At 44.9% G+C, this 25000-nt stretch overlaps 1 pseudogene; it reads right to left on the minus strand.

Moving 5' to 3' along the window:
- Window positions 1-25000, minus strand: part of LOC129817121 (laminin subunit alpha-2-like) — a 191211-nt pseudogene that overhangs the window by 94423 nt on the left and 71788 nt on the right.

Consider the following 25000-nt stretch of genomic DNA (forward strand, 5'->3'; position numbering starts at 1 on the left):
AAGCAAAGCAGTGCAACAAAACCAACAACACAGAGTTGGGATAAACAAACGTACAGTCAATAACACAATAGTAAAATCTGTATACAGTGTGTGCAAATGAAGTAAGGAGGTAAGGCAATAAATAGGCCAATAGTGGTGAAGTAAGTACAATTTAGCAATTTACACTAGAGTGATATATGTGCAGATGAGGATGTGAAAGTAGAAATACTGGTGTGCAAAAGAGCAGAAAAACAAAAACAAATATGGGGATGAAGTAGGTAGTTGGTTGGATGGGTTATTTACAGATGGGCTGTGTACAGCTGCAGCGATCGTTAAGCTGCTCTGACAGTTGACCCTTAAAGTGGAGATATAAGTCTCCAACTTCAGTGATTTTTGCAATAAGTTCCAGTCATTGGCAGCAGAAAACTGTAAGGAAAGGCGGCCAAAGGAGGTGTTGGCTTTGGGGATGACCAGTGACACATACCTGCTGGAGTGTGTGTTACAGGTGGGTGTTGCTATGGTGACCAGTGAGCTGAGATAAGGCGGAGCTATACCTAGCAAAGACTTATAGATGACCTGGAGCCAGTGGGTTTGGCGACAAATATGTAGCGAGGACCAGGTAACGAAAACATACAGGTCGCAGTACTGGGTAGTATATGGGGCGTTGGTGACAAAACAGATTGCACTGTGATAGACTGCATCCAATTTGCTGAGTAGAGTGTTGGAGGCTAATTTGTAAATTACATCGCCGAAGTCAAGGATCGGTAGGATAGTCAGTTTTACGAGGGTAAGTTTGGCAGCATGAGAGAAGGAGGCTTTGTTTTTGCGAAATAGGAAGTCAGAATCGTCCAGAGTAGTGATGCTAGTGGGTGGGTGCGGGCAGCAATCGGTTGAAGAGCATGCATTTAGTTTTACTAGAATTAGAGAGCAGTTGGAGGCCACGGAAAGAGTGTTGTATGGCGTTGAAGCTCCTTTGGAGGTTTGTTAACACAGTGTTCAAAGAAGGGCCAGATGTATACAGAATGGTGTCGCCTGCGTAGAGGTGAATCAAAGAATCACCCGCAGCAAGAGTGACATCATTGATATATACAGAGAAAAGAGTAGGCCCGAGAATTGAACCCTGTAGCACCCCCATAGAGACTGCCAGAGGTCCGGACAACAGGCCCTCCGATTGGACACACTGAACTCTATCTGAGAAGTAGTTAGTGAACCAGGCGAAGGGGTGAATTTGAGAAACCTGTTGAGAAAGGCTGTTGAGTCTGCTTGTCTCCGAGAGCTCAGAGACTCAGACAGAGAAGAGGCACAGGTTTGGAGGTCTGTGTCTATGTATCGAAAGCAGTGTCTATATATCTTTCCGACTGCCAAGATACTGTTGTGTATTCTCATCGACAGCTTCCATGTGTTCTCCTGCCCACTCAGATTAGCTTCCCAAAAATTTGAAGTGACACCTCTTTCCCTGCTCTCTGGATAGACTTTCCCCCCCAAAATCAATAACCTTATTACTGGCAACTCTGCACTTGACTGAATGTACTCCTGGCCCCTGCAGTATGGCCTCCCAGCGGGGTAGAGACCTCTTCACACGCCTCTTTTAGCTCCGACTGACAATTTGTTTTCAGGGATTGCAGTAGTTTGACGGTGCTGAGGTGATAGCTATTATTACCAACTAACCCTCCTTGGTCCTGCAGCAGAGCGTCCCTTGTTATCAGGCAGACAGTGCTCCACTTCCAGGGATCAGTTCACTCTCACTACACTAGAGAGAGGTACTGTAGGTCCAGGCGTGAAGAGGGACATTCTGAGAGCTCGCCTCTGTAACGTCCTTCACTTCACCGGCTCTCTCAGAGACCCGGGCCCCAGGCCCCCTGTTTAAGGCAGCCATGATAGATGAGGCCCCATCCTGTCTGTCAGCAGCCTAAATGGGCTTGTGTCCCCACATATGAGCCGCAGAACCCAAATCCCTCCTTGCTCCACCTGGACTCTCTCGCTTTATAGATCAAGAGCAGAGCAGTGCAGGCATCTGCCAGGCAGCGTGGCACAGGGATGGCAAGCGTGCCCACAGCAGCCTGTCTCCATCTGTCCGAGAGCATGGGTCATAAAGAGGGGTGCCTCTCATCCCCATCTCAGCCCTGCAGCAGCAAACCCACTCCCACCACACAGCAATTAGAAATACTGCACCAACCATCCATCCCTCTGTCCCCACAGAGTATGAGATAGAGAGAGGGAGAGAGAGAAAAATAGAGAAAGCGAAGCAGAGACATTTATGTATTTATGATGCAAATGAAATCAAGAGACCTCAGAAAAGATATGTGGGCATCGACTGCAAAGTGATCAATCTTCCCGCTGCTCCAGAGAGGATGGTCCTTTGTCTATTGAGGCCTCTGGGAAAGATCCCAGCATTTTGAAACATCAACTGAACCCCTCTGCAGCCTCTACGCTTTTATGAGTGGCTTTCATAGCCACACAGTACCATATGGCAACTGAAATCAACAGACAAACCAGAAAAGACCACAGTGGCATATGGGTCTGCTATTGACATGCATGTGTAATGAATAACTATAAAATCCACTAGCCACCAGTGACAGACCAATACATAATATAAAACTGCCAATAGTCATGAGCATAATCAACTCAGAAGTGATCCATATATAATTACATTAAATTTGATTTAGACAAATTTAGGTCTATCTATAACCTATTGACATGGCTTCCTGTTTGGTTTTGATTTAGCAGAGCATAAAATAGGCCTACTGTAACAGTCCTGACCTGTTTTATGTTGTTTTTATGTGTTTATGGTCAGGGCATGTGTTTTGGGTGGGCAGTCTATGTTATTCGTTTCTATGTTGGTTTTGGTTTGCCTGGTATGGCTCTTGATTAGAGGCAGGTGGTTTGCATTTTCCTCTAATCAAGAGTCATATTAAGGTAGGTGTTTTCACACTGTTTGTTTGTGGGTGGTTGTCTCCTGTGTCTGTGTCTATGTTTGCACCATACGGGACTGTATACGGTTTGTTCATTTCATGTAGTCTGTTCCTGTTCATTTCGTTCTTCACGTTGTATGTAAGTTCGTAGTTCAGGTCTGTCTACTTTCGTTTTGTTATTTTGTATCATTTTCAAGTATAGTTCGTTTTGTCTTGTTAAATAAATTCATCATGTCATTTCAACGCGCTGCACCTTGGTTCAATCCCTGCTCCTCCTCTTCGGATGAAGAGGAGGAGGACCGTCATTACACCTACATACAGGTAACTGCCAAAACAAAGGAAACACTAACATAAAGTGTCTTAATAAGACATTGGGCACCATGAGCCAGAACAGCTTTAATGCACCTTGGCATAGATTCTACAAGTGTCTGGAACTCTATTGGAGGGATGCAACTCCATTCTTCTAGGAGAAATAAAGGTATAGGAAAACGCTGTCTCAGGCACCGTTCCAGAATCTCCCATAAGCATTCAATTGGGTTGAGATCTGGTGACTAAAACGGCCATGGCATATGGTTTACATTGTTTTCATGCTCATAAAACCATTCAGTGACCACTCATGCCCTGTGAATGGGGCATCGTCATCCTATGGGAGCATAGCCATGGTAACCAAAATAATGTCTTGCCCAGCATTTTTATACATGACCCTAAGCATGATGGGATGTTAATTGACTCAGGACCTTAATTAACACAGGAACCACACCTGTGTGGATGCACCTGCTTTAAATATACTTCATATCCCTCATTTACTCAAGTGTTTTCCTTTATAACCTATATACAGACATACAGAAAGATGCTTAGACATTCCCATTTAATTTCTAAGTGAGAAACGATTACAACCCATTGGAAAAGCAGGTTATCTACCAATGCGAAACAGCAGCACAAAGCTAACAAAAGGTCCCTGAACGGCTCAAGTCAACTGGATTAAGGCTGTGATATAATTGTGTCTACAAGGGTTGACTCCCTTTGTCTGTGGGTACAGAGGCCTGGGCCACTCACCTGTCACAGTGTGCTCCCGTGTACCCCAGCTGCCATCGGTCACATATCAGCTCCCCTCGCGGGCCCACATGGCAGGTGGGGGGGGGTAGTTTTACCACTGTGGCCTAGTGTAGAGGAATGCTAAGCTGCTCCAGTCCTGGCACGGGGCGTGCCGCCCCACTTTGACCACCAGGGGATTACCACCCATTACCAGTGCCTGACTAAAGTGATTGTCTCTGGCCCTGTTCGCAAGTCAGCGACCTCAACATTGTGGAAAAACAACAGAGCTAGTCGACAGCACCATCAGCCCTAAATAAAACATTAAAGTGACTAAGGATTAGAATCGTGATGAGAAAATAAAAGCTATTATGCAACGATATTGCATTATAGATAGAGGTCAGTGTGGCTAGATAAGGGTTCTGATTAAGTGCCTTATTAAATGAAGTGCCGTATTAATTTCCATATGACAAGTGATGACATACTTGTTGGACGGGATGTTGAGGGGGCAGGCGCAGGGCTGGCAGTCATTCAGCGTTCCCTTGTTAGCTTCCCCATGTAATCCAGGGATACATTCATCACAGTGGAATCCGGTGGTGTGGTCAGTACAGCCCTGGGAATGTACAGTAGGTTATTTAGGTTTATAGGGTTAACATACAGCAAATTAATGAATCCATTCTTTAAAGGGCCAATCCGCAGATGCTACATACATTTCCTGACTTGTAAATTAATGATATGTACCCATTGGTTCTTGAAGAATATATATTATAAAATCCTCATGAGCTTAGTTTAACTATTGTACCCCATCAGAACCCAAAATATAAACTTGTTTTACTCCAATGTTTGTAAAGAACATAAATGTGTAACAAACACTATATAGCCACAAATAAATCTCTGTGATATGATGGATGGTCAGTCCTTGTATCCATAGATCTGGCTAGGATTTTGAGAGTGGTTACATTTCTCCAGCCCCATCCATAAGCTTTTTACCAAAACAGTGGTGGGGTGTCCGCTTTGTTATTGTTTCAACTGCACTTTGGCCGTTTATTTCTAGAACAATACCAATACATAAATACATCCACTGTAAACTAACTTTTCCAAGTAATAATCTGGTGTATTGTCATAATTAGTTTGAATAGCAGCTGTACTTGATTGGCAATGCAGCAAACCTGGATGAACAATTAACAAAATTTGAGTAAAATCTACAAAGAAACCCAAAGTTTTGGCTGTCTCCTCTCCATAGTGTCTGTCTGACAGGGATGGTCCGGTGAATAATTGACCGAGACGTTTTGAGTCTGATGTTGCCAAATTAAACGTAATGCATTTCCCCACAGATTGGCATTAACCCAAACTCCGGTAATGCATCGCTAATAAAATAAGAGCTGTTTTTTTCAGCTCCACGCTTCGTCAGCCCCAATAAAGACTAAACGCTCTTGAGTCAATTGCAGATGTCTACTCAGCATAATCACCAGCATAGAGAAGATTTCTTGATTACGGGGGGAGGGGTGGGCACGTAGTTTAGTGTGTGCGCACGTACAAGTGTGTGTGTGTGTGTTTTAGTTTGTAAGTGTGTGAGTTTGTGTATTGGCTCTACTTGCTTGGCACAGAGCCGTAGAGCCTATCTCCGTTAAAATGACCAATCTCTTGTGGGATAAATCCTGAGAGCCTTTATAAATGCCAGTCAGAAAGGCACACTCTACCTAGCAGGAGGAAAGCACACTCTACCTAGCAGGAGGAAAGCACACTCTACCTAGCAGGAGGAGGGCACTTTACCTAGCAGGAGGAGGGCACTCTACCTTGCAGGAGCAGGGCACTCTACCTAGCAGGAGGAGGGCACTCTACCTAGCAGGAGGAGGGCACACTCTACCTAGCAGGAGGAAAGCACACTCTACCTAGCAGGAGAAAGCACACTCTACCTAGCAGGAGGAAGGGCACACTCTACCTAGCAGGAGGAAAGCACACTCTACCTAGCAGGAGGAAAGCACACTCTACCTAGCAGGAGGAAAGCACACTCTACCTAGCACGAGGAAGGGCACACTCTACCTACAGTAGCAGGAGGGGGCACACCCTACCTGCAGTAGCAGGAGGAGGTTACTCTACCTAGCAGGGGGAGGGCACTCTACCTTGCAGGAGGAAGGGCACATTCTACCTACAGTAGCAGGAGGAAGGGCACACTCTACCTACAGTAGCAGGAGGGAGGCACACTCTACCTGCAGTAGCAGGAGGAGGTTACTCTAACTAGCAGAAGGAGGGAACACTACCTAGCATGGGGAGGGCACACTCTACCTAGAAGGAGGGCACTCTACCTTGCAGGAGGAGGGCACACTACCTATCAGGAGCAAGGCCCACCACCTACCAGGAGGAGGAAACTCTACCTAGCAGGAGCAGGGCACTCTACCTAGCAGGAGGAGGGAACTCTACATAGCAGGAGCAGGGCACTCTACCTAGTAGGTGGAAAGCACACTCTACCTAGCAGGAGCAGGGCAATCTACCTAGCAGGAGCAGGGCACTCTACCTAGCAGGAGGAATGAGCACTCTACCTAGCAGGAGGAAAGCACACTCTACCTAGCAGGAGAAAGCACACTCTACCTAGTAGAAGGAAGGAGCACTCTACCTAGCAGGAGGAGGGCACTCTATCTAGCGGGAGCAGGGCACTCTACCTAGCAGGAGCAGGGCACTCTACCTAGTAGGAGCAGGGCACTCTACCTAGCCGGAGCATGGCACTTTACCTAGCAGGACCAGGGCACTCTACCTAGCAGAAAGAGGGCACTCTACCTAGCAGGAGGAAAGCACACTCTCCCTAGCAGGAGGAGGGCACTCTACCTTGCAGGAGGAGGGAACTCTACCTTGCAGGAGGAGGGCACTCTACCTAGCAGGAGCAGGGCACTCTACCTAGCAGGAGCAGGGCAATCTACCTAGCAGGAGCAGGGCACTCTACCTAGCAGGAAGAGGGCACTCTACCTAGCAGGAGGAGGGAACTCTACATAGCAGGAGCAGGGCAGTCTACCTAGTAGGTGGTAAGCACACTCTATCTAGCAGGAGCAGGGCACTCTACCTAGCAGGAGCAGGGCACTCTACCTAGCAGGACCAGGGCACTCTACCTAGCAGGAGGAAGGAGCACTCTACCTAGCAGGAAGAGGGCACTCTACCTAGTAGGAGGAAGGAGCACTCTACCTAGTAGGAGGAAGGAGCACTCTACCTAGTAGGAGGAAGGAGCACTCTACCTAGCAGGTGGAAAGCACACTCTACCTAGCAGGAGGAAGGAGCACTCTACCTAGCAGGAGGAAAGCACACTCTACCTAGCAGGAGAAAGCACACTCTACTTAGCAGGAGGAAGGGCACACTCTACCTAGCAGGAGGAAGGGCACACTCTACCTAGCAGGAGGAAAGCACACTCTACCTAGCAGGAGGAAAGCACACTCTACCTAGCAGGAGGAGGGCAAACTCTACCTACAGGAGGAGGGCAAACTCTACCTACAGTAGCAGGAGGAGGGCAAACTCTACCTACAGGAGGAGGGCAAACTCTACCTGCAGTAGCAGGAGGAGGGCACACTCTACCTTCAGTAGCAGACGGAGGGCACACTCTACCTAGAGTAGCAGGAGGAGGGCACACTCTACCTAAAGTAGCAGACGGAGGGCACACTCTACCTACAGTAGCAGGAGGAGGGCACACTCTACCTGCAGTAGCAGGAGGAGGGCACACTCTACCTAAAGTAGCAGGAGGAGGGCACACTCTACCTGCAGTAGCAGGAGGAGGGCACACTCTACCTGCAGTAGCAGGAGAAGGGCACACTCTACCTGCAGTAGCAGGAGGAGGGCACACTCTACCTACAGTAGCAGGAGGAGGGCACACTCTACCTACAGTAGCAGGAGGAGGGCACACTCTACCTACAGTAGCAGGAGGAGGGCACACTCTACCTGCAGTAGCAGAAGGAGGGCACACTCTACCTACAGTAGCAGGAGGAGGGCACACTCTACCTACAGTAGCAGGAGGAGGGCACACTCTACCTGCAGTAGCAGAAGGAGGGCACACTCTACCTGCAGTAGCAGGAGGAGGGCACACTCTACCTACAGTAGCAGGAGGAGGGCACACTCTACCTACAGTAGCAGGAGGAGGGCACACTCTACCTACAGTAGCAGGAGGAGGGCACACTCTACCTACAGTAGCAGGAGGAAGGCACACTCTACCTAGCAGGGGGAAGGCACTCTACCTTGCAGGAGGAAAGCACACTCTACCTGCAGTAGCAGGAGGAGGGCACACTCTACCTGCAGGGTGAGGGCACACTACCTTGCAGGAGGAGGGCACACTCTACCTACAGTAGCAGGAGAAGGGCACACTCTACCTACAGTAGCAGGAGGAGGGCACACTCTACCTAGCAGGGGGAGGGCACTCTACCTTGCAGGAGGAGGGCACACTACCTAGCAGGAGCAGGGCACACTTCACCTACAGTAGCAGGAGAAGGGCACACTCTACCTAGCAGAGGGGGGGGGGGGGGGGCACTCTACCTTGCAGGCGGACGGCACACTCTACCTAGCAGGAGGAAGGGCACATTCTACCTAGCAGGAGGAGGGCACACTCAACCTAGCAGGAGGAGGGGAAACTCTACCTACAGTAGCAGGAGAAGGGCACACTCTACCTGCAGTAGCAGGAGGAGGGCACACTCTACCTACAGTAGCAGGAGGAAGGCTCACTCTACCTAGCAGGGGGAAGGCACTCTACCTTGCAGGAGGAAAGCACACTACCTACCAGTAGAAGGGCTCTTTACCTAGCAGGAGCAGTGCACACTACCTAGCTGGAGGAGGGCACTCTACCTAGCAGTAGGAGGGCACTCTACCTAGCAGTAGGAGGGCTCTCTACCTAGCAGGAGCAGTGCACACTACCTAGCTGGAGGAGGGCACTCTACCTAGCAGGAGGAGGGCATTCTCGACCAGGGTTTAACTCAACATCATGTCATCATTCACAGGCACCAACCGGCCTTGGGGGAGACAGCGGTAGGTCTCGGGGGATTAGTCGATCATAGACACCACACCTGACACAGGAATGCTCCTAACCTACAGAAGTACCAAATACCTTACGCATTCACAGGAATGGCTAACTATTGAAATTCCTTCTGTCCTATCGGTTTAGGTAAAACAGGCCTTAGTTTTTATGCGCTGCATACTTGTGGTACATTTCTGAATTTCCTACGATTGGACTTCTGCCTTTCTGTATTTTAGGTGATTGATAAATCTTTTCAGGCGAATGTATGTGTTTTTTATCATTTGTATTTTTGTATTGTACACGAGTGGTCTCGTGTGGCTCAGTTGGTAGAGCATGGTGCTTGCAATGCCAGGGTTGTGGGTTCATTCCCCACGGGGGGACCAGGATGAATATGTATGAACTTTCCAATTTGTAAGTCGCTCTGAATAAGAGCGTCTGCTAAATGACTTAAATGTAAATGTATTTCTCATGTTCATGCCTATATTTGTTTCATTTGTATCACTGCTTCCTTATCATTTATGTATTTTGAATTTGGTGCATTTTTGTGAAAGACAGACTTTGGTCTCAATGGGACTTCCCTGCTTAAATAATGGTTTAAATAAATAAATAAAAATAAATAAATAAATAAACATCCCATCAACATCTCCCTTCCAATTGCTCATAGCCTATATATAATAAAACATCCCATCACTGTTCTAGCAGAATGTCTGTTTTATACTGAAGCAGGTCTAGTCTGATGTCTGAAGGTAGCGTCGAGGGGGAAGCTGAGAGAGGTGAGGGTGTACAGAGGTCAGAGAGTGCTAGCTAGCTGTCAGGATGTGGACAGACAGACAGCTGAAGCTGGCCTCCGGCCCCGGGGACACAGCCATCCACACAACTCAAGTCTATCTGAACACAGAGTCATGAAAAACTCCACAGGCTACAGGGTGAGATATGTCTCTAACTCTAAAGCCCTGATCATAACACAGGCTGAGGTGAAAAGAGGGAGCAGAAAGTCAATACGATAGCAAAGTTGATCCTGGTTAGGGTCCAACCAGCAAGTCTCTTCAGGTGGAGGCCACAGCCTGATCTGTTTCACCTGTCTTTGTCCTTGTCTCCACCCCCCTCCAGGTGTCGCCCATCTTCCCTATTATCCCATGTGCATTATACCTGTGTTCTCTGTTCGTCTGTTGCCAATTCGTCTTGTCTTGTTAGGTCTTACCAGCGTGTTTTCCCGTCTTCCTGCTTTCTCAAGTTTCTGTTTCCTAGTTGCCCCGGTTCTGACCATTCTGCCTGCCCTGACCCCGAGCCTGGCTCAAGTTTATTTTATATAGCCCTTCATACATCAGCTAATATCTCGAAGTGCTGTACAGAAACCCAGCCTAAAACCCCAAACAGCAAGCAATGCAGGTGTAGAAGCACGGTGGCTAGAAAAAACTCCCTAGAAAGGCCAAAACCTAGGAAGAAACCTAGAGAGGAACCAGGCTATGAGGGGTGGCCAGTCCTCTTCTGGCTGTGCCGGGTGGAGATTATAACAGAACATGGCCAAGATGTTCAAATGTTCATAAATGACCAGCATGGTCAAATAATAATCAGGAGTAAATGTCAGTTGGCTTTTCATAGCCGATCATTAAGAGTATCTCTACCGCTCCTGCGGTCTCTAGAGAGTTGAAAACAGCAGGCCTGGGACAGGTAGCACGTCCGGTGGAAAGGTCAGGGTTCCATAGCCGCAGGCAGAACAGTTGAAACTGGAACAGCAGCAAGGCCAGGTGGACTGGGGACAGCAAGGAGTCATCATGCCCGGTAGTCCTGACGCATGGTTCTAGGGCTCAGGTCCTCCGAGAGAGAGAGAGAAAGAGAGAAGGAGAGAATTAGAGAGAGCATACTTAAATTCACACAGGACACCGGATAAGACAGGAGAAGTACTCCAGATATAACCAACTGACCCTAGCCCCCCGACACATAAACTACTGTAGCATAAACTCAGACCCGATTACGAACCTCTGCCTGCCCTGACCCCGAGCCTGCCTGCTTTTCTGGACCATATTGACTCTGCCCTGGATTACGGACCTCTGCCTGCCCTTGACCTGTGTTTGCCTGCCCCCTGTTTGGGTCAATAAACATCTGTGATTCTAGCTGTCTGCGTCTGGGTCTTATCCTGAGTTCTGATATCCTCATTAAAACTTCTCTAGGATAGGGGGCAGTGTTTTCACTTTGGGAAAAATAGCGTGCCCAATTTCAATTTCGTTCTACTCATCCCCAGAATATAAGATATGCATATCATTAGTAGATTTGGATAGAAAACACTCTGAAGTTTCTAAAACTGTTTGAATCATATCTGTAAGTATAACAGAACTTATGTAGCAGGCAAAACCCTGAGGACTAACCATTATTTTTTTTTATTTTTTTTTTAAGTCACTGTCTGTTCAATGAGTTTTGGGAGGCCAGATTTCTGATCACTCTGTTCTCAGTTCCTACTGCTTCCACTGGATGTCACCAGTCTTGGGAAATAGGTTGAGGTTATTCATTTGTGAAATGAAGAAGAAGGCCATCAGGAAGTTGTCACGGCTCCTCCTCTGCAGTGCAGGGGGCGGTTCCTCCTGCAGGCAGAGGAGGGTCGTTAAGTGATTGGAGCCACCTGGGCTCAGGGTATAAAGCTGTCACTAATCTCTCTTGCTCTCTCTCTCTGCTCCTCCAGGTGGGAGTCCTCTCCTGTTCAGGCATATCAGCAAGTGTCAATAGGAGGCTTGTGGTGTTTTTGTTTTAGGTGGCAGTGAACGTGGGTAGAGCATCCTTTTCCCTTTTCCCCTACATCGGCTCGGGAGCACCTCCGTGGTTATGGGAGGGCTGCCAGTTTCTGGTTGTCTTTTCCACTCCACTGGTTTTGTGTGCATAAAACCCCACCACATGTGACTGCACGAAGACCAGGGCCAGTTAGTTAGTAGTTTTTGGAGGATAGTGGGGTGTGGCTCCTGTCCTTGAACCCAAATTGACAGCAGGTGAGTTGTGTTTTTTTTGAGCATTTGTAATAGTTGTTTTGGTTGAGGAAAATGTCTTCCATTTTGAGTAGTTTTGTTCAAGCTCCTTCAGAGGTAGCCTTAGAGTTGTGTACTAAGGAGCAGTTAATTGAAATTGCTGAACATTATCAGATTGAGATTGTTGATAAAAAAATTAAAGAGACTGTTAAAACTAGCTTAAAGCAGGGTCTTAGGGAAATGGGTGTTTTTGACGGTCAGTCTGCTGGTAGTGAGGGTGCAAGTTTTCAGGCTAGCCCTTCATTAACTTTTGAGCAGCAGAGGGAACTGTTGCAAATGCAAAGGCAAATGCAATTAGAGCAAATGCAAATGCAATTAGAGATAGAGCGATTGAGAAATGCTAATAGACCGGAAAGACTACCACAGTTTGATGTTTCACAGAATCTTCGTTTGTTGCCTAAATTTGATGAGTCAGATCCAGACACATACTTTACTTTATTTGAGCGTATTGCAGAAGCTAGAGCTTGGTCAGATTTGGACATGACTACGTTGTTGCAATGTGTACTTACAGGTAAAGCACGTGAGGCTTTTGCAGCACTGAGTGTAGCTGACAGTAAAGTTTATGCTAAAGTTAAATCAGCAGTTCTGAAGGTCTACGAGCTTGTGCCAGAGGCATATCGTCAACGTTTTCGTTACAGGAAAAAGTTAGATTCACAAACGTAAAGTTAAGTCTCCAAGTGATGCAGCAATCCTTGCAGATGAGTACAGGCTAACACATAAAAGCCATTTTGAGTCAAACAGTGATATGTACCATAAGAATAACTTTACTCCTAGGAATAGTAGGTCACCTTTTTGGGGGGCATCTTTCCAAAGGCCTCAGCAGAAGTTTGGGTCTGGAGGACTTAAAGCACCGGTTAATGCTAATACCTGTCGCTACTGTTTAGTTGAAGGACATTGGAAGAAAAATTGTCCTCTGCTTAAATCAAAACAGTCAGTTCAAGTTAAACCTGCTGTGATGGCAAGTCCTGTTACAGCCTCTGACCACCAGGGTGAGCTGTTTCAGCCACTAGTTGAGTTTGATTCTCAGTTTTCCCACTGTGATTTTTCAGCCTTTATTTCAGATGGTGTAGTGTCCCTGGTAGATGGCAACCAGAATGTTAAAATCAAGATCCTAAGAGACACTGGAGCTTTAGATTCTTTTATTCTGGAATCTGTTTTGCCGTTCTCTAAAGAGTCTGATACTGGCCGTTGTGTAATGGTATGTGGTATGGGTTTAGTTCCATTCTCTTGTCCTTTACATGAAGTTACCCTAAAATGTGGTCTGGTAGAAGGTGATGTAGATGTTGGGGTTAGACCTCAGTTGCCAGTAGAGGGAGTACACATGATTTTGGGGAATGACTTGGCAGGTAGTAAGGTGTGGGCAGATGGCAAATTAAACATCTGTAAGAAGCAACCTTCAGTGTCCCCTGCAAGGGAATCTCCGGATCAGAACTGTGTGTCTCCTGAGATATTTCCAGTTTGTGCGGTTACCCGCGCAGCCTCTCGTAAGGAGATTGAGAGTAAGCCAGAAAGTCTTGAGTTGCCAGTCAAACTCCAGACAGAACAGTTGACTAGTTCTAGAGATTCATTGATGGCTGAGCAAAAAGCCGATACTACTTTGGCTGATCTGTTTGATAAAGTGGTTCCTGATTCAGTGGTGAGGAATAGTGCTCAGTGTTATTTTCTTCTTGATGGGCTGTTGGTCAGGAAATGGGTTCCACACTATGATCAGGGTCTAGGAGAACCAGTCTTTCAAATAGTTGTACCTACTACTTTGCGAAATAAAGTGTTGCAAACTTCACATGGTGATGTGGCAGGTCATATGGGTGTTCGTAAAACGTATGATCGTATACTTCGTTATTTTTTCTGGCCACGTTTAAAGCGGGATGTATCTCAGTTTATTAAAACTTGTGATACGTGTCAGCGCACAAGCAAGCCAAATCAGGTTGTAAAGCCTGCACCGTTGTATCCAATACCAGCCGTAGGGCAACCTTTTGAGCATCTTATTATCGATTGTGTTGGGCCATTACCAAGGTCCAAGTCAGGTCATAGCTACTTATTAACTGTTATGTGTCAAGCAACCAGATATCCGGCAGCTTTTTCCTTGCGTACCATAACTTCAAAATCAGTAGTTAAAGCTTTAACTCAATTTATTTCAACATTTGGGATTCCAAAAACCATCCAGTCAGATCAGGGGTCTAACTTTACCTCTCATTTGTTTGCTCAGGTTCTCAAACAGCTTAAAGTTAAACACAACAAGTCTACTGCGTTCCATGCCCAGAGCCAGGGAGCTTTGGAACGTTTTCATCAAACTTTAAAATCCTTGCTTCGTGCATATTGTACGGAACTGTCTGCTGACTGGGAGGAGGGGTTACCTTGGCTGTTACTAGCTGCTCGTGAAGTAGTGCAGGAAAGTACAGGGTTTAGCCCAAATGACTTAGTGTTTGGCCATAAGGTGCGTGGGCCTTTAGCAGTGTTGCAGGATGGTGGTTTGCCTGAGGAACCACCTCGGAACCTTATTGACTATGTAAATGGTTTTAGGTTGAAGTTGTATAGGGCTGGTGAACTAGCGAAAGAAAAACTAAAATGTTCTCAACGGAAAATGAAACTGAAATATGACGGACAGGCTGAGCTGCGTGAGTTTAGTCCCGGTGATCGGGTACTTGCTCTTCTGCCTCTTGTAAGTTCACCTTTTCAGGCAAAATACTGTGGTCCTTTCACTGTGTTGCGTAAAGTGTCAGATTTGAACTATCTTATTGAAACCCCTAGTCATAGGAAGTCCTCTAAATTATGCCATGTGAACCTGTTAAAATGTTATCACTCCCGTGATCTAAGCAAAGTTGAAGGCACTCCAGCAGTGAGGTCAGTGTTGACTGCTGCCCCAGTCCCTGCATCTTGTGGCTTTAATTTGGTGGAGGGGGGAGAAGAGGAAGTTAAAGTTTCAGATGAGGTCTTACAAGGACGGTTGAAAAACTCCCAGACTTTGCAAAACCTTGGGGTTTTGGTAGATCATTTAGACTCTGAGAAACGTGATGAATTGGTAGCTCTTATTAGAAACTACCCTGTTTTGTTTTCTGACACTCCATCACAAACCCACTTAATTGAACATGATATAGACATCGGAGATGCTAAGCCTATCAAACACAGATTTGATCGTGTATCTGAGGAGAAGAGACTAAAACTGGAAACAGAGATGCAGTCTATGTTGGACACAGGTATTAATTTGGAAAAATGTGAGTTTGCCAAAGCTACAGTCACATACCTAGGCAAGGTTGTGGGTCAGGGATTTGTCTGTCCCGTGGAAGCCAAGGTTCAGGCTGTGAGGCAGTTCCCACAGCCCTCTACAAAGAAAGAACTGATGCGCTTCCTGGGAATGGCGGGGTACTACCGTGCTTTTTGTAAACTTTTCGGTAGTAGTGTCCCCACTGACCAATCTGTTGAAGGCCAAGGCTGAATTTCTGGTCCACCCAGTGTCAAGAGGCATTTGATGCAGTTAAGACTCTTTTGTGTTTGGCACCTGTATTGGCAGCACCAAATTTTGGGAAACCTTTCAAATTGCAGGTAGACGCCAGTCAAATCGGTGCTGGGGCTGTGCTTCTCCAGGAGAATGACGACAAGGTTGAGTGTCCAGTCAGTTTCTTCTCCCGAAAATTTAATAAGTATCAGAAAAACTATTCTGTAATTGAAAAGGAGGCTTTAGGTCTCATTTGGGCTTTACAGCACTTCGAGGTCTATGTTGGTTCTGGTTTGACCCCTTTAACTGTGTTCACTGACCACAACCCACTTGTTTTTCTGAGGTCCCTGCAAAACCCAAACCAGCGCCTGATGCGTTGGGCTTTGTTCTTGCAGCCTTTCAACCTTGATATTAGACACATTAGTGGTAAGGATAATATCATTGCTGATGCTCTGTCCCGTGCTCCTTTAACCTAGCTTGTAGCTTTTCTCTGCTGACCCCTACGGGCTGTCTGCGCCTCTTTTCTCTTAAATTGCTCCTCAGGTACCAAGGCTGCTGAGTTTGAGGGGCGGACAGTCAGCTGGGGGACACGGGGCTACTGCTAGGAGCCGGGATTGGTATTTTTGTTGTTTATTTGTTTTTTGGGAAATTTGAATTATTTTGATTATGTTGGAGGAAGTTGGGTTGAGGGTGGGACCCTCATTTTAAGGAGGGGGGTGTCACGGCTCCTCCTCTGCAGTGCAGGGGGCGGTTCCTCCTGCAGGCAGAGGAGGGTCGTTAAGTGATTGGAGCCACCTGGGCTCAGGGTATAAAGCTGTCACTAATCTCTCTTGCTCTCTCTCTCTGCTCCTCCAGGTATGCTCATGATTTGTTTGTTCCTTTTTAGTTTTGCATAGTTTTCACTCAGTCATGTTCACACACACATATTCATGCACCCATGCACTTTACATACACCTTACATTATGATACATCCACACCTCATTCCTATTTCTTAGTTTAAGTTAGTAGTTGGTTTAATAATAAAGAACACTTTTGAATTGGCCTATACCTGTTGTTCGTGTCCTCTCATTTGTCACAGGCTATGAGCCGGCTTGTGACAAAGTAGAGTAACGTCTTGTGTACTGTTTGAGAGTTGCGCAAGACTAAAAAATGTAGCGTTTGTTTGTTTGTTTTGTTTGTTTCAATATCTCCTGTATTGAAAACAGATAGACCCGTCTTCAATTTGATCGATTATTAACGTTTACAAATACCTTAAGTTGTATTACAAAAGTACTTTCAAATGTTTTGGCAAAGTTTAGAGGTAATTTTTTAGATATTTTGTAGTGACTTTGCGCAAATTGGAAGCTGTTTTTTTCTGGATCAACCGTGCCAACTAAATGGACAATTTGGATATATATGGACGGAATTAATCGAACAAAAGGACCATTTGTGATGTTTATGGGACATATTGGAGTGCCAACAAAAGAATCTCGTCAAAGGTAATGCATGTTTTATATTTTATATCTGCGTTTTGAGTAGCGCCGGCAGGGTTGAAATATGCTACACTCTCTTTGTTGACATTGTGCTATCATCAAATAATAGCATCTTATGCTTTCGCCGAAAAGCCTTTTTGAAATCTGACACGTTGGCTGGATTCACAACGAGTGTAGCTTTAATTTGGTATCTTATATGTGTGATTTAATGAAAGTTTGATTTTATATAATTTTTTTGAATTTGGCGCTCTACATTTTCCCTGGCTATTGGCCAGGTGGGACGCAAGCGTTCTGCTATCCCAGAGAGGTTAAAATCACTGCTATTAGGGTTTAACAGTGGTAATAGTACACTTACCAAGGGTGAGATTAACAACACTTGGAGCATTATACGTAAGAAAATAACATAATTATTATACATTTCCAAGTGGTGATATCAGGTGTTGTGTCCACTGGTAAAGAGGATGAAAGGAACATGTTTAAGTAACTCAGTGGAATGCAGTTCTGAGATCTCAAACCCCTGTGCCTGAAAGGAACTAGTCCCTATGTGTTAGATAGTCAATGTAATATCAGAAAAAAATGAAATGTGAAAATACAGTGTAGAAGGTCTGATTTAGTGTTCATGTGAACTCTCAACATCTTTCCTCATCCCCCCCACCCCTACTTACTAAGCATTGTCCAGTGATGTCATACATTGTGTGGCATGGCCGTGGCAGTTGCAAGGTTCACAAACTCCTTTGAAAACACTGCTATTAACCCTGCAATGCCCAGCCGAACACATCTGCAACACAAACAGTCACCAAGGCATATCATTGTTAGACAATGAAAATACGAGTACAGAATCTTGACAGTTTAAAGATACCAATTTGTAGATGAATAAAAAGCCAACAGTGTAAGAACAAATCAACTGTCTCCAAGCTACAGGGGAAAAACCAAATTAATAAATGAAAAAAGAAATTGCCAGTGAGTTTAATTGTCTCTCCTCATAAGTTGTTTACGGTTTGTAATTAGTCCTACAAAGACGTAATTAATACATCAATGTTGCTGAACTAAGTGCTTTCTGCAGTTGGAGAGAAAATTGTAACATCATTCTGTCAGTTTAGAAATGCATCAGGAATAGTAAGACTACATTTGAATTTGAAATGCTACATTCAGATCTTCAAAACAACTAATTTAAACACATCTTCAGTGAATTTTAAATGAATAGTATTAATTGGGGTAAGCAACTTGAGGTAAAACAATGACTGTTTTTATCTGAGTACAAATCCAAAAGCAAAACATTAGTTTGAATTTCAAGTAGGAGAACGGGGGATGCACAAGCTTCACAATAGCATTGAAAATAAATGCCTTTCTCTGTCATTTTGTCAACTCTCCGTTGCTACTGTGTTGTTCAATGCTCTCGTGGACACAGATCGGACACACTTTCAGGCATCGCTCCAAAAATGCTCTCATAAGACTAAAAACAACAAGACAGAGAATGACAACAATAACAAACATGCCCTGTTTTTCGTCTCGCTCTGTACTTTCCCTCTATACTGACTTTGTTGTTAACAAGAAGTGTTACCCTGTTATACCTCTGCAGAGAGGAAGAAAGAGAAGGGACAATGTAGGAGAAGGTGAAAACACTCACAATAATTAACTAAAGACTTGTTTAGTTAAAGCAATGCCTACATACAGGAAGACTTGTTTAGTTAAAGCAATGCCTACATACAGGAAGACTTGTTTAGTTAAAGCAATGCCTACATACAGGAAGACTTGTTTAGTTAAAGCAATGCCTACATACAGGAAGACTTGTTTAGTTAAAGCAATGCCTACATACAGGAAGACTTGTTTAGTTAAAGCAATGCCTACATACAGGAAGACTTGTTTAGTTAAAGCAATACCTACATACAGGAAGACTTGTTTAGTTAAAGCAATACCTACATACAGGAAGAGTTGTTTAGTTAAAGCAATACCTACATACAGGAAGACTTGTTTAGTTAAAGCAATACCTACATACAGGAAGACTTGTTTAGTTGAAGCAACGCCTACATACAGGAAGAGCACAATGGTGAGCATAGAACAGCCAGAATGTTTTTCTCAAAAGATAAGGACAGAGACAAAGCACACGAGAAAAGTACGAAGGACCTAAAAACCAACACATACTATACCGTATAAATAGATAGATATTAGACCCCTGGGCATTGGGTGAAGAGAGTATAAAACAATCACCAATACGAATACTATGAGGATTTACCTCCGCTTTACCCTTTCTAGAAAGGTTATGCTGTTGGATTTGGGGATATGAAACCTCAAGCAGCATTTTTCTTAGTTCTCTGGGCGTTTAATGGTTTTGCTGAGGGAGAAAGGATTAGTACTGAGCCAGGAGCCCTGCACACTTCACAGAATGCCACCGCTGTTATTCATTGAGGTCACATCTAGCGCTCCCTCCCTCTCCATCGCCTATAAAGACTTGATGATAACCGTGCATTCTATTTCATTCCCCCTCTCCCTCCCCCGCACACACACATTTGCTTGAGTCAGCACAAAACGCCACATGCCGAAATCAATACCCATCGCTTTTTTTAATAGAAAATACCGTTTTTAACCGAGAGTACAGATTGCTGCAATAGCAAAAACTTCTTTGTATTTGTACCTGTATGCCAGCTTCTCTTTACACTTACAACTCACCTACGGACACACTCGCGTAAGCATGCATATACACACACACACATCCAAACCGACAAACCACACACACTTTACAATTAGCGGAAGTGACAACGACACACCAGCAGAGCCACTCTCACACAACCACTTTTCTCTTCATTTTTTTGCTGCCCTGAGGAAAACATTTTAAAAAACTAGTAAAATGAAACTGTGATTTACTTCACAAGACGTTCCACCGTATCCTGGAGAACAGTGACACATCTACACGGCATTGGCCATCTTCTGGAAAACTCACTGGCCACCTCCAGACTGACAGAATGGAGCCTGGTCAGGACAGGATAGTCACACCAACAGCACAAGAGCATTATTAGAAAAGCTTTATGGCAACATAAAAATAATCCAGTTCACACTAAATCAACCGTTGTAAAACATGACCACAGAACACAAAAACAAAGATCTAATAATGCCAAGCATCTCTCCAATATGTCATGCCAGACCTCATAACGATGCCCTCTTTAACATACAGATAACATCAACCACAGAAAACCTCAGCTGATTTTGGCTTCTTGTGCCAAAGAGCAGATGCAGTATCAGATCAGTGTGGAGGGTGCAGTGTGTATGGTTACCTGTAGATGGCGACCCGCTCATTGCTGTGTGAGGCTCTGAGGAGGAGGCTGCTCACATTAGTTAGAGCCATCATGAAGTCCCTCATGCTGACAGGCGGCCTGTCTCCTGATTCTCAAAGTGGTCAGGGTAGAGCACAATAATCTTTGTGCTCTCCGAAAAGGGTACACCAGCAGACTGAATCGACTGTCAATCATTTTTATCCCGCTGCCCTGCGAGAGATGAAAATGTTGGTCTTGTTGCTGAAATGTTTTTTATTGAACACACACAAGAAGGGTGTATAGTTACTGTCCCTTGTAGAAAATACCAGTATGCAATTATTTTATATACATAAAATAACTGACCGATACAAAAAGATCCAGAGTTACAGGTAAAAACATGAATGATACATGTCAGTTTTCTCTCTTTTTCCGCCCCTCATTTGAGAGACAGCATCCATGTTGGTCCATGTATTTTGTCACCACATGCCAGAATGCTAAGTCTTGGCTCTGGCTGTCAATATTGGCCATAAATGAAGCATGGGTGTCACATATGAATAATATTCTATTCTGAGACACCATGAATAGATAAATTGTATAAAGAGTGACATTTCCTAATATGAAACTTGTCTTTGACCAGATTGCCCATCGACTCAATAAGTGTGTGAGTTATTGTCAATGTAAGCATAGTAATTTATGTGTAGGTGTGAGCTCAAAGGAAATATAAAAATCTGTGTGTGTGTGTGTGTGTGTGTGTGTGTGTGTGTGTGAGTGAGACTGCTGATAGAGTACAGCTAATGGAAGCATTGCCAGGTAAACTTTAAGGGTAAAGTCTTTAAACACAATGGTGTGAATCATCAGGGAGGATTATCAGATGTTATTCATCCCACCTGCGTATTTACTATTCCAGTGGCTGTTGGGAAATTACAATTTATGGGCAACGGCCACTTTATTTGCACTGAATAATGTCTACATGCAAAGCAGTGTTTAACTATCAATAATGACCTGTCATACATCCAGGCTCCTCCCCCATCTCACATAGGACAAGTGCTCTCCTCTCTGCAATATATGAATAAAACCCAGTGACTAAGCTTAGGTGTCTGTCATCTGACACTAATGTGGCTGGCAATCGCTCCCTCAGACTCATAATTCAAACAGTCATGTGCGAACACCAGTATAACAAATACACACTGAAGCTGAAGAGGGATCTCTCTGACCCACCTCCTCAAAAATCATCCACCAAATCAGTAAACATAGCATATTTTGGATTGAAAAAGGTTGACATTGAGTTGTTAGAAGAGCATTTGATCACTGATTGCACTAGAGAGCAGGCTCTCTTGCTTATTCAGGATAAACTCAAAGGATGTAATCATGATCTGAGTTCTCCAGCTTTTGTAAAGAGGGCAAGAGGACATACATATCAATGTCACATCGCATTTGTGTGGCTGCGTCTGGGTTTTGAATGCCATCATCTGTATGTGTGTGCGTGATGTGTGTGTGTGTGTGTGTGTGTGTGTGTGTGTGTGTGTGTGTGTGTGTGTGTGTGTGTGTATCCCTTCATTAAGAGCACAGGGAGAAAACCTTAACACATTCCTCATGGATCACACACAGAAATAAAAGACAGCGAATGAATCCTCTCACCGCACTCGGCTGACTGAAGATGAAAACGACGACAGATGAACCGCTGGTCCACGATGGAGGGTCAATAGAAGGACACCTCGCTAGCGTAATAGCCCAAGATGACAGAGAGAACGGACGACAGAGAGAACGGACGACGGAGAAAGAGTGCGTGTTGCGCATCACTCCCAAGGTCACCGCCGGTCATCTCCTCTATGTCAGGAATGACTAAACAATGCTAAAATAAATAATTGAATTGCTTCGCACACCGCTTCGGCAAAGTTATGTGAGCGACAATAAAACACAGTTATTGACCGTTTCACCAGTGAGGAGCAGATAATGAAGCAGGCCTTTTGTCAGAGAAGCGTGCGTTTGGGACCCCCATACCTATATTCATCAAATGAAACAAATCCTTTTTTTGTGACAATCGGATAGGCATCAGAAAGCCTTTGTTGTGAGATACACTATATATACACAAAAGTATGTGGACACCCCTTCAAATTAGTGGATTTGGCTATTTCAGCCACACCCGTTGCTGACAGGTGTATAAAATCGAGCACACAGCCATGCAATCTCCATAGACAATTATTGGCAGTAGAATGGTCTTACTGAAGAGCTCAGTGACTTTCAACGTGACACTGTCATAGAATGCCACCTTTCCAACAAGTCAGTTTGTCAAATTTCGGCTGCCTCGGTCAACTGTAAGTGCTGTTATTATGAAATGGAAACGTCTAGCAGCAACGAAGACTTAGCCGTGAAGTGGTAGGCCACACAAGCACACAGAACGGGACAGCCGATTGCTAAAAACAGTCTGTAACTACCGAGTTCCAAACTGCCTCTGGAAGCAACGTCAGCACAAGAACTGTTTCCATGGCCGAGCAGCCGCACAAAAGCCTAAGGTCACCATGTGCAATGCCAAGCGTATGCTGGAGTGGTGTAAAGCTCGTCGCCATTGGACTCTGCAGCAGTGGAAACGCATTCTCTGGGGTGATGAATCAAGCTTCACCATCTGGTTTGGCGGATGCCAGGAGAACGCTACCTACCCCAATGCTAGGCCCCTTAGTTCCAGTGAAGGGAAATCTTAATGCTACAGCATACAATGACATTCTAGACAATTCTGTGCTTCCAACTTTGTGGCACCAGTTTGGAGAAGGCCCTTTCTTGTTTCAGCATGACTATGCCCCTGTGCACAAAGTGAAGTCCATATAGAAATGGTTTGTCAAGATCATTGTAGAAGAACTTGACTTGCCTGCACAGAACCCTGACCTCAACCCCATTGAACACCTTTGGGATGAATTGGAACGCCAACTGCGAGACAGGCCTAACCTCCCAAAGTCACTGCCCCGACCTCACTAATGCTCTTGTGGCTGAATGGAAGCAAATCCCTGCAGTAATGTTCCAACATCTAGTGGAAAGCCTTCCCAGTAGAGTGGAGGCTGTTATAGCAACAAATGGGGGACCAACTCCATATTAATGCCCATGATTTTGGAATGAGATGTTGGAATGAGATGTTCGATGAGCAGATGTCCACATTTGGTCATGTAGTTTATCTTCTGAGCGCTGCACAAATTAATGCAGAGGCATGGTATAGTATGGAGCTAGACCAACTGACTAGATGCAAACCTCTCTGGGGACCACTATATGTTCATGTTAATGAACAGTGTTTGTTATACGGTTATATTATAAAAAATATACATGCATCCATTGCTGTCATGTTGGATGATACAGCTTTGTCAACAGAGCGCTTGTAAAAAGCATAAAAGACTACTCTGAGAAACATCCTCCTAATTTTCCTAATTTGATGAAGAATCGTCACTTCGAAGAACTCATTCTTGTCTTATTCTCAAGCTTGTATCGACTTCGGTAAACGACTTTGTAGATATCCAAACATGCATTTTGTCTCGCACTATTCCACCCTAGCCTTCTTCTCTGAGTAACCTCTTCATGTAAGTTACCCTGTGTGAAAAAGATAGAGCTCTGCCATGGGGACCAGCAGGAATGTGTAAGACTGCAGCACTACTAATCTGAGCTCATTTTTGGAGGATCAGCTAATGACAGACAGATGCTGTCTAATACCTAGGAGCACATACAGACACAGAGATGTGTACGCACACACTGAACACACACACACACACACACACAATTTACAACACATAGTTTTGTGCCAAACCTTTTTTTCATGAAACCAGACATATCATTCAGACATGTCTGGCGTGAACTTCAACAAAAGATAAAAGGATCTTTAGAACTGCAGAGGGACATGTCTCATGATCAGTCTGGGCCAATCAGGTTGAACATTACTTGGACCAACATTCTCTATTTTAGCACTTGCTCTATGAATGAGTTCTTGTTGGGACCTAACCTAATGTACAGTGCCTTTGGAAAGTATTCAGATCCCTTGACCTTTCCACATTTAGTTACGTTACAGCCTTATTCTAAAAAAGTATTAAATCATTTTTTCCCCTCATCAAGCTACACACAATACCCATAATGACAAAACAAAAACAGTTTTTTTTTTTTTTATATTTGCTATTTCATAAATGAACTAAAATGTCACATTTACATAAGTACTCAGACCCTTTACTCAGTACTTTGTTGAAGCACCTTTGGCAGCGATGACAGTCTTGAGTCTTCTTGGGTATGACGCTACAAGCTTGGCACACATTGCTCATGGCTTGGTTTCATTTTCAACCTCTCCCTGTCTGAGTCTGTAATACCAACATGTTTCAAGCAGACCACCATAGTCCCTGTGCCCTAGAACACTAAGGTAACCTGCCTAAATGACTACCGACCCGTAGCATTCACGTCTGTAGCCATGAAATGCTTTGAAAGGCTGGTCATGGCTCACATCAACACCATTATCCCAGAAACCCTAGACCCACTGCAATTTGCATACCGCAACAACTGATCCACAGATGATGCAATCTATATTGCACTCCACACTGCCCTTTCCCACCTGGACAAAAGGAACACCTATGTGAGAATGCTATTCATTGTTCCCTCCCCCCTCCTGTACTCCCTGTTCACTCATGACTGCATGACCAGGCTCAACTCCAACACCATCATTAAGTCTGCTGATGACACAACAGTCAGCCTGATCACCGACAACGATGAGACAGCCTACAGGGAGGAGGTCAGAGACCTGACCGTGTGGTGCAAGGACAACAACCTCTCCCTCAGCGTGATCAAGATAAAGGAGATGATTGTGGACTACAGGAAAAGGAGGACCGAGCACACCCCCATTCTCATCGACAGGGCTGTAGTGAAGCAGGTTGAGCGCTTCAAGTTCCTTGGCGTCCACATCACCAACAAACT

This window comes from Salvelinus fontinalis, chromosome 20 (genome assembly GCF_029448725.1).
Source record: "Salvelinus fontinalis isolate EN_2023a chromosome 20, ASM2944872v1, whole genome shotgun sequence".
Taxonomy (NCBI): Eukaryota; Metazoa; Chordata; class Actinopteri; order Salmoniformes; family Salmonidae; genus Salvelinus; species Salvelinus fontinalis.